Source organism: Balaenoptera physalus (assembly GCF_965194825.1).
Source record: "Balaenoptera physalus genome assembly, chromosome: 21".
NCBI classification, from domain to species: domain Eukaryota; kingdom Metazoa; phylum Chordata; class Mammalia; order Artiodactyla; family Balaenopteridae; genus Balaenoptera; species Balaenoptera physalus.
Window position 1 is genome coordinate 15833256 of NC_138902.1, and position 11045 is coordinate 15844300.

At 46.0% G+C, this 11045-nt stretch overlaps 1 long non-coding RNA gene across 1 annotated transcript in view; it reads left to right on the top strand.

Moving 5' to 3' along the window:
* Positions 1 to 7897, top strand: part of LOC309651750 — a 93004-nt gene extending 85107 nt beyond the window's left edge. Inside the window, exon 3 of the long non-coding RNA XR_014258361.1 lies at positions 26 to 7897. This is a non-coding gene — a long non-coding RNA (uncharacterized lncRNA). The remainder of the gene's footprint in view (positions 1 to 25) is intronic.
* The last annotated feature ends 3148 nt before the right edge of the window (positions 7898 to 11045 follow it).

The window sequence follows — 11045 nt, forward strand, 5'->3', positions numbered from 1 at the left end:
CATTTGTCTTTTTGGATGTTTACAGGAACATCGTGACCTTGACCTACATGGACAGCTGCAAGAACAAAGGATGCCGACACCAAGAAGTTTGTAACAACCAGCCACACCCCTCCCTCACCTGGCCTTTAAAAATGCTTTGCTGAAACCCTTTGGGAAGTTCGGGGTTTTGGGGGCATGAGCCACCTGTCTTCTTGCATGGCCCTGCAATAAACCTTTCTCTGCTCCAAACTCCGATGTTTTGGTTTGTTTGGCTTCACTGTGAGTCGGGCACATGAACTTGTGTTCCGTAACATTACTATCCTCGGCGCAGTGGCTACCAGCCCACAGCACAGGAGAAGTGTTCAGGGCGCCTCCTGTGGTTCTGAGGCTTTTGCCTTGGGCAGGAACCGTCCACTGAGGGATGAAGTGGGTGGTTGCATGCAAGGTGAGCTCCTCTGGCCGAGTCTGTGCCTGAGGAGCTGTGACCACCTGAGTGGGGGTGAGGCAGAGCCCTTTTCTAACTCTCACAAGGGTTTATTACGCATCCTTAGAGGTCATGCGGGTGGTCTTTGCTCTCACGGAGGGGTCTTGCTCTCAAGTGGGGTGAGAGAGGCATTAAATAGGTGGACATTTTGTAAATGAGAGAATGTCGTAAGAAGTGCCATACGTGATACCTCTGATGCCCCACTCTGTCCTTTTGGCCCACCTCTGATTACAGCCTGTCCCCATGGTGGACAGAATTTCCTAGAGCTGCCAGGGTTCCCCTTCCAGCCTACATACTGTGTCTCCCTCTGTCTGCCACAGGGTTTTCTCAGATGCCTCCTAGGAGCTCCTTGACCAGAAGCAGGCCAGCAGTGAGGGGTGGTCCATGCTTCCAGGGGCAGGCCTCAACTCACAGGGGACACCAGGGATGGATGCGTGAGTGCCCTAGTCTCCCAAACTTCTAGGGGCATGGCGCCGGGCTGTGTTCTAAATTTTCCTCATCTCAGGAGTCTGAGTGGAATCGAGCTCCCTCTTGCCTACATCAGGGACCATGATAATACGTGTTCATGTTGGCTTTTCCTCTTTTCCCCCTTCCTCACTTCTGCTTCCTGGGATCACCTGCCAAATAAATGACCTACCTTGCCTCAGGTTCTGCTTCTAAGGAAACCCAGACTTAAGACACTCTTGATGAAGGAAATAAAAAACATGGTGACTAGGAGTTGGGAGGGAACTATTCTAACTAGAGAGGCCTCCCCGAGGAGATGGTAAGTGAATTGGGATGATCACTACCTTCTTCAAGGAAGACTGTGTAAACTGTCGTCAGGGCCCCATGTGCTTTTTTTATCTGGAAAGATAACTGTGACAGTAACTTCCAGATTTGCATTAATGACCACCTGCCACCCCCCCCCCAATGAATACCAGCGTCATCCCGTGGACAGCAGCCTCACCAGGCACCATGGCACCTGCCAAAGATGACCTGTGCTTCCCTGACCGGAGAAAGAGCAAAGCCAGTCCCTCCAGCCTCCCCCTGCAGGGTGTCACAGGAGAGTGACTCCCGAGGGACAGCCCAGGAAGGCTTCTGGCACAGCTTTGATGTCACATCTGGGAGTCTGCTTCCAAAAGGAACTCAGGATCTCGCACCAAGAAAGGCAGAGAAGGTGGGATCTGAACTGGTCATGAAGGCAACATGGGTGAAGTAATTTACTAATAAGGAAAGGAAAATTGAGGATCCCCCCTCCCCCCGGGAAGTGGAAAAACTCAGGTGTTGGCAGTGAGGCAGGAAATACCATGTGTGTGGCCTTAGATGAACCAGCCTTCAGCTCCAGCTCTTTCCCCCCAAGTAGGACTGTGTAGGGACGTCTCAGGGAACGCCTGGAAGAAGACAGCTTCATAACGGAAATGCCCTTCATCTCTGCAGCTCTTAACCCTTCGCAGCCAACGACATCACTGTTCCCGACGGTTGTCTTTACAGAGGACTGTGGGGCTGACCTCTGGTCCCAGCACACTTTAGTAAAGCCCTAGACAGGGACATAAAATCAGCCAGGGCCAGTATACACACCACACTTCCCTGCACCTGGAACAGACAGGCCTTTGGAAACAGTTCAATAACTGGGATTTTAAATTAATTTTCCATTCCACTCTTCTTCTCAGTTTTTGTTCCAAGGTGCTCACCCTGGCATCTTTCTGGTGACCTTGCTTCGTGCCTCAGCTCTGGGATTTTGTAGTCTGTGATGAATGACCGCCACTCAGATAAATCAAAATAGGCGTGTTCGAAGGTCAAGCCGGTGCAAATGTAGCTCATTTTACACAATCAGTTGCTTTCCACAGGTGTAAATGGCTTCTCTGGGCTTATTTTTTGGAGGAGGCAGGTGCTATCTGCTAACCTAGCCAACTGATTGTTCATCATCTGGTGATATGGCCCTGAAGTCTTGCAAATGTTAATTGCCCTGCCCTGCTCCAGCCCCTGAGTGACATATGCAATCGTACAAACATATTGTAGGAGCTCGTCGTTGAAAGAATCATTTGTAACATGCAAACCCTCCAATAATCATTAAACCCCACACACACCCCTCTGTTCTGTGACCTTGGTGTAGCCCTGTTGCCCGTGGCTGCCCTTGTCCACTGTCAACTTCATTTCCCACCATCCGACATTCCCTCCTCGCCACATCAGAGGCAGGTTCTTTGCGGCAGTTTCTTCTTGCTGGAGCACTGCCTGGTGCTTGGTTTTTTAAACACTGAATTTTCATAAAGTGGGACTCATTTATAACAGGATATTTGTTTTGGCCTGATGGTTCTCTAGTAAATTCTAGACCATCAGAGAGAGGTCAATATTCTATGTTGGGGGGAGTTCAGCAAGTAGCTTTGCTTAATTTGGCCTTCCCGCTACTTTATTTTATTTTAAAATTGGGTTTTAATATAAAAGTAACAGAGAGTCATGACAAAAAATTTGACCTCCCAGTCTGGGGGAGAATGCATACATGTATATGTACGGCTGAGTTGCTTTGCTGTGCACCTGAAACTATCAGAACATTGTTAATCTGCTCTACTCCAGTATAAAATAAAAAGTTAAAAATAAAATTTGACCTCCCACCTACCCCCCAGAGGTAACTACTGTTAAATTTCTTATGTATTCTTCCAGAACATCAATAAAGTCAATTTAAATAATGCACACATATTCAATAGAAATTGGATTTTATTATGCATACCCTTCCGCAACCTGCTTTTCTCCCATTTAAACAGGATATCTTTTCACCTTAGTGGAGGGAAACTTCAGAACCTTCTTCTTGCCTTCCTTTCCCATTGTATCTCTTGTGAAAATCTCAGGTGGTGAAACGTATGTGGATGGAATTAGGAGAAACCCAAGTAGGACTCAGGATCAGGAAGGAACAGGGTTCAATGTGTAGGTTAAGAGGCAGAAGTTGGGAAGTGTGTTTACAACAAGGATGGGCTTTGGAGGGTGTGAGTAAAGATGAGACTGATACTATTATACTCAAGATTGGTGGATCTGAACTCAGATGAAGGGCATGATGACCGCGGGGGCCCATTTTAATTTCTTTTCTTCCTACTAAATAGTGGGAAAGGTATCAGACCTGCATATGCGGTAGCTTTTGCCTGGTACAAGGTTAGGCACGGGGACAAGATCTATCACAATAATTGCTACCATTTCTTGACCACCTGGTTTTCAGAAAATGCTCACACAAGACCTCACACATATTCTGCACTGTGTATGCATGAACCCAGATGCCTGCAGGTAGCTGTCATTAGCTGCATTTTGCAGTTAAAAGGAATGCGGCTCAGAGAGCTTAACAGATTCGCCCACAGCCTCAAACCTCGCGTGAACTGCTATCTGGTCAGCCAGCAGCCTGCCCACCGCCGGAATCCACACTCTGTCTGCCGCGTCCCTTCAGCTCCCATGATGGCGACATCCTTTCAAAATCAAACAAGTCTTTGTGAAGGAGAAAGCCACATTCATAAAACAGGAAAAACACCGTTAGTAAGAACGAAACAGCTGAGCTTATTACATTTTGAATGGGCTTTCAAGTTCATGCTGCCTGCTGCCTTTTAAGCAGCCGATGCACAACTTAGTACCAGATGCCAGAGGCCCTATCGGCTGAGTCTACCGTCAGACCCTATCGGGCCCAGAGAAATGAAGTCTAGAAGCCATGCAATAATAATACCCGCTTAATACACAGAGTTTTAGCATCTTTTTGAATTTTTCTTTTTAAATGGAAGATATTTGTGACCTGGTTTAAGATTAAAATGGAGATTGGTAAACATGACTTTTACCTTCCCAGTCTTGGTGATGTGACAGTCCCCCTGCCTGACTTTGATTTGTCTAATTCCAGTGTGTCCTTCACATTTAACTACTTGAGTTGTTTGTCAAAGGAATGTGGTTATATTGTAATTTCTAAGGGAAATATACATTGATTTAATGTTGCAACTCAAGAAACACTCCTAGAGATTTTTCTCAACAAAGAAATGTGTGCATATGCACAAAATCGATGTGGACAGTTGATTAGATGCAAGCGTGTCCACCTTTGGGCTGAGACCAGGCATCTACATTTTAGCCAAGGAGCAGCTCTGGTTCCCGGAGCCCCGCTGGAACGGAACGTCGGGAGCTCTGATGGTCTCTGTGGGTGCACAAACTTCTGAGATCAAATTAGTCCCATCAAAGCAAAGAGGGTGACTGGCTGTAGCAGCTAGGCCAGCTGACACTTCTCAGCCCCCTCCAGCAGCTCCTGTAAAATAACGCCCAAACCCAGCAGTGAATAACCTAATCAAGCCATTCAAGGAAACAGAAGCCCTCTGCCCTGTTTGATTTCTTCCCATAACGATATAAAGTGCCGTTTAATGAAGTCAAAGGGGTCCCGGGCCTCTCGGTGTGTTCAGACATTGGAAGGCAGGGCTATTGAGTCCGCGGCTGATGTTCATTACCAGCCCACCTCCAGCCGGCCCAGCCGACAAGCAGCCCGGGCGCTCGAGCTGCATTGTAGCTGGGGCTTCGGGGGGCAGTTTTCCGGTTGCCGTGGCCCCGCCTGCATTTTGTCTACATAAATTAGACCTTGCGCAGCATATTGGCCTGTCAGGGGACTAGGAAGAAACTGTATATTGTTTCTGGCATCCTGGAGCCCTTCTGCCCTGACATCTGCTGCGTCTGTGACAGGGAATACATTCTTGACTCATTATCCGGGCAAGTGGAATCCCACCCTGACAGGACCATTAATCAGAATCAAGCAGTCCGGCAAATAAAAAGGAGAGTGAGCATGTGAGTGAAGAGAGCGACTCCGGGAAAGAAAAGAGACACTTTCTAACTTTGGCTTTGGTGTCATTCCGGGGTCTGGACAAGTAGCAATCTATCTTTCTGAGTGACAGGACTGATGGATGGCATTATTTATGCTTTTGTGTATTAAAAGACAGCTCTGGCACTGGCTTGTCATTTTCACAGAGGTTTACAAAAAGTTGAAATTTAATTTGGAGGCAAAGGAGGGCAGGGATCAGAGGAGCCTGGCGATTTGACAGTCTGCAAGACAAGAGTGGCTGCCGAGTCCCGGGACCCGCTGGACGGAGGCGGGCAGCAGAGGCTGCAGCGTGGGCGGGTGTGCGTAGGTGTGGCTCTCGCGTGTCTGGATGGACTAGATCTCTGGGGGCTTTGAAATTGCATTCGGCATGCGTTAATCATTTTATTGAGATGAATGGGGTTTCGCTGAGAAAATAGGCAAATGGTAAATATACTGGAGGCTTGGGAATATGTTTTCACACATACGTGTGGATAAACTTTCAATGGTTATTTCCAACACTAGAGCATTGCCTGAAATTGGACCTTCCTAAATGTAACTGGTGACGCTGTCATCCAGTACCCACTGAGTTCTGGCTAGCAAGTATTGGTAATTTACCTCATTCCATTCATTAAACCACCATGCTGGACCTGTGAATGTGTCTGAGTATAAGAAAGTCATAGAGATGGGTAGGGGATAAACAATTCTGTGGCATGAATTTCTCACAGTCTGTGTCATTCCTATGACCTAGAGTAGGACACAGGGGAGAGAGGAATAAAGGATATAACAAAGAGATTACAGGAATACATATTAATTAATTAACTAATTAATTATTTTCCCAGCTTTATTGAGATATAATTGACATATAACATTGTGTCAGTTTAAGGTGTAAAGCGTGTTGATTTGATACATTTATATTTTGCAAAATGATGACCGCCATAGCTTTAGTGAACATTTCCATCATGTCACATAATTACCATTGCTTTTTTGTGGTGAGAACATTTAAGACCTACCGTCTCAGCAACTTTCAAGTATATACTACAGTACTGTTGATCACAGCAAGGCCTATTTATAACCTTCAGTTATAGCTCTTTGCTCTTAAATCCCTTACACTTGGCTATTTCCACAGACCGCCAGCCAAAATGCATCATTTGCTTTAAATTAAAACTCAGAAAAACTTCCAGTCCTTGACTTGTTCTCTCTTTTCTTTTTGTGATCCTGGCCATGCTGGCACCCCAAACGTTCTCCCTGAGGGGTCCCCTTGGGCAGCTGCAGCACTGATGGCATTCACTGGCAAGACAAGAAAGCCCAGCTCCTGGTTCGTGAGCCACAGAGGGGACAAAGCCTGCAGCTCAAGTGGGCCCAGCATCAGCCTCCAGCCCAACCATCAGCTGTTCTTCCTGCCCCTGAGTCTCCCTTTTTTCCTGGAAGGAGATCTATGGTGTTCCTGCTCATCAGCTCTGCTTTTGCCAGAATCTTTCTAGGTGTTGTCGGCTCTAGGCCATGACCCTGGAGGATCTTGGGGAGGTTAGAGGATCACTGATATACCGTATGTTGAGAATATACAGATGGCGCAGAATCAGAGGGCAAAGATGCCGCAAGGTAGACTATCTCGAGTTGGAGTTAAATTCAGTCTTCAAGGGAGGGCTTAGTGCAGGATAAAGGTCTAACACAAATGACTGTGTGGTAACAGCAGCCTTCAGCATTTAGGATGGGGTCACGTGCTCCTCATTCCAATGGACAAGCTGGTTAGAGACAAAGTAACAGGCATTAGACCAACAGTTGGCTAGTCAAGAAATTGATGTCAACTGCCGAGCTAAGTGGGACAACTATGACAGTCAAAGAATTCTCTTGGGAAGAAGAGTTATGCTTTGTGGCAAGGATTTAGAATTCCCAAGCCACCCCACTTGCTGGTTTTGTTGTCAGACAGTCTTGGGTTCTAATATCAGCTCCTTCACTTTTTAGCTTTTTAATTCTCAATGTCCTTATGGATAAAATAAGGATAATTATAATTACTTCTTTGAGACATAAAGATTGAAGGTGACAGCGTATGTATATTGCAACATAAAAATGCTGACACATAGCAGATGCTTAAGGAACATCTCAGACTAAAGGATCTATGGGTCCCAAAAGAACAGAGTTCCCTCCTAAAGTTTTCACGGATATCTTTAGTTCCTTATGCCCATCTGGGAAACCTTTCCTTTGAAAGACTACCTTGATCTTTCATTTATCATTGTAAAGTGTCATACAGGCTTATGAATTATGTCTCAATTTGAAACTAGAAAATTAAGGCTTGAAAGGGCTGAGAAGATAGAATGACCTGTGGGTAAGTATAAAAACCAGGTACAGGGGCTTCCCTGGTGGCGCAGTGGTTGAGAGTCTGCCTGCCAGTGCAGGGGACACGGGTTCGAGCCCTGGTCTGGGAGGATCCCACATGCCGCAGAGCAACTGGGCCCGTGAGCCACAACTACTGAGCCTGCGCGTCTGGAGCCTGTGCTCCGCAACAAGAGAGGCCGCCATAATGAGAGACCCACGCACCGCGATGAAGAGTGGCCCCCGCTTGCCGCAACTAGAGAAAGCCCTCGCACAGAAACGAAGACCCAGCACAGACATAAATAAATAAATAAATAAATATTTAAAAAAAAAAAAAAAAAAAAAACCAGGTACAAAGTGGAGCTTTCTAAATATGGCATTTTGCCTGTCAGAAAATACCTCATCGCGTTATACTTCAGATCACGTAGAGCAGCACTGGCATGGGAGAGCACAGAGGGACAGACCGTGGGGTGTGTTTCTCGGTGGCCCCGTGGGGCTCTGAAGTTTCACCTCTCCAGGACAGAGGCTGCCCTCAGGGGTCCCCTGCAGAAGTTTGGAGCTGGCTCTTCTAGGCACACCAGCGTGCTTCCCCCTCTCTGCCATGAACAGCTGTTCCATAAACAAAGGGAAGAGAGGTGAACTCATCTCCAACAACATACTTTTAAGACAAATCACTTAACATTGATGGGCTTTAGTTTCTTCGTTGGCAACATGGTGAGGACCACATTTTCTTTAGAGAGTCATTAAATTACAGATATTGTCTGGAAAGTGCCCAGCCCAGCACAGTGCTTGGAGCACAGGGTTGGGTGTTCAATAAGTGGGTCTATTATTATCGTCATAGCCTGGCTCTCGGAAAACAGATTTGCATAAATGGACTGGGTGTTGACCCAGGGAAAGAATCTATAGGCAGTAATGGTCCCCAACCACCAGTGTCTTTTAAGAAAAGCCTGCTATAAATAGATGTGCTTTTATATAGGTGTCCTCCAACTGAATATTTGAGTTTGAGTGTTCTGAAACTTTCAGTCACTCCTGACAAAGATAATTAGAAAGAGAGGAACCTGTAGGTTGGGCGGAAAGAAAGGGCTCAAGGTCGAAGAGATAATAGAAAGAATAGGCACAGAGATTCCTACAATGCCTCTTTAAGAGGGGAAAAGGCAATGGAGACAAACTAAACCTGGCCTTTGGGACACATTCTTGTCCTCACAGCAAGGCAGGAGCTGAGACTTGAGTGAGAAGATGGGCAGAGCTGGTCAGGGTTAGGGTCAGGTCAGGGTTCTACTGTATTAAGTTATCAGGGATGGAGCAGGGCTTCAGTATAACGGGGTGATGGATTGATTAAGCTCCCCCTTTACCAGTGCAGGAGTCCAAGTTCTTCTTCATCTCTGGTCCATGGTGGGATCCCAGAGGAGGGAGTCAACAGCTGAGTCATTGTAGATAAGACTGTAAACATTTGGATGGAGCAGCCACAGAGGGAAAAATCCTCTTGGTATCCATATTATCTACCACTTAAGAAAAGACATTTATATACCTCTCACTGAAACTGAGAGCCTGAGAAACTTCTGGCATGGGGACAGTGGTAGAGTGAATGGGAGTCAACTGTAGAGTAGCCAATAGTATATAATTAAACATCTGCAAATAGTTTCTTGATAGTCTCGTTAGTGTATTGTCTTCATTATTTTAGCAAACCCAAAAATATTCTCAAAGGCTTCTATTTATCCCCTGGCCCCTTCAATTTTTCCCATAATATTTTAAGTCTCTCATTTACAAATTCTTCTACTATGGGGATTTGATGGCATGGTGAGGAAATACTACAGACACCTGCCCCATTTTTTCCAGGTGAGGTAGGTAGAAAACTTCCTGCAGATCAGGTCACCCAACTATTAGTGGAATGGACAGATGTGTCACCAGCCACTCTGGATCTGCCCTGGACTAGTCCTGTGACCTTAAGCAAATCGGCACATCATTTAAGCAACCTCTCAGCCCACCCTACCTAGTCCCCAAGCATTGGTCATATATTTTAAAATCTTGATATACTGCTTTCATGGTTTGTTAAAAAGTGCATACAGATTTCTTAGCACAGTGCCTCGCCCTTCCAATAAATGGTTTCTTTTTTTTTTATTAATTTTTATTGGAGTTTAGTTGCCTTACAATGTTGTATTAGTTTCTGCTGTACAGCAAAGTGCATCAGTTCTACATATACACATATCCACTCTTTTTTAGATTCCCTTCCCATCTAGGTCACCACAGAGCACTGAGTAGAGTTCCCTGTGCTACAGAGTAGGTTCTTAATATTTATCTATTTTATATATAGTAGTGTGTATATGTCAGTCCCAATCTCCCAATTCATCCCTCCCTTCCCCCCTTGGTCACCATAAGTTTGTTTTCTACATCTGTGACTCTGTTTCTGCTTTGCAAATAAGTTCATCTGTACCATTCTTCTAGATTCTACATATAAGCAGAGCTACCATATGACCCAGCAATACCACTCCTGGGCACGTATCGGGAGAAAACCATAATTTGAAAGGATGCATGCACCCTGATGTTCATGGCAGCACTATTTACAATATAGCTAGGACACGGAAGCAATAAAAGGTTTATATTCTTATTGGTGTATCACATTCCTATGATAGCAGTGATCAAGTATAGATGGAAAGTCTAGGGCTGATGTAAGTTATTGGTGGAGAGGGAGAGGAAAGCCACGTGGAATTGGACAATGAGGCAAACCATCTCAGGGAGAACTTCTACCATCATTTATTCCCACACAATGGTTAGCCAACCTCTCTACTTGGTGCAGAGATGCAGAGGTGGAAAGACACAGTGTTTGCACCCACAGTGGAGGGAATAAATGCGCAAACACGTAACCCCTGTGGAGCCTGGCACAGAAGAAGAGAGAGCTGCAAAGAAGCACTCCCTAAGCGGCCTCTGGGGCCAGCTAGTTGCCTCCATGTGGCCCTCTCTTTGCTCTTTGGACAGCTGAAAGTGCTGCGGTCATTTGCTCTGCAGAAAGGGGAACTCTTTCTTGCTTTCAGCTTGGAAGTTCTAAGCCCTCAGTACCTCCGAGGACCAATCTCTATTAGGCAGGCAGTTCTTCTGAGGCCCTGAAGTTCAACTGGTGAACTCAGCTGTTTGTGGAACCCAAGGGAGTTACCATTAACATCAGTAAGAAATGCCTGACAAACATCTGTCTTGTGGGGGGCTGGGCTTTGTTCATTCTACTTGGAACAACACCAATATTAGTTCTGCTTGGATTAACACCAGCACTAATGATGACATAAGACTCTTACTTCATTAGCCTGATGAAGGGAAAATCTTGCAGGTTCAGCCCCAGCCAAAGAACGGAGCCCAAGTCCAAGACTCAGGGGCTGAGCCTAATGAGAAAATCAGGCTAGCTGGACAGAGGAAACGATCCCAGCACGGAGGGAGGGCTGCAGTGGTGTGTTAGAAGGGGTACCCTGAGCCCAGGGAGACGTGTTGGGAACATCTAAGTATTTTACA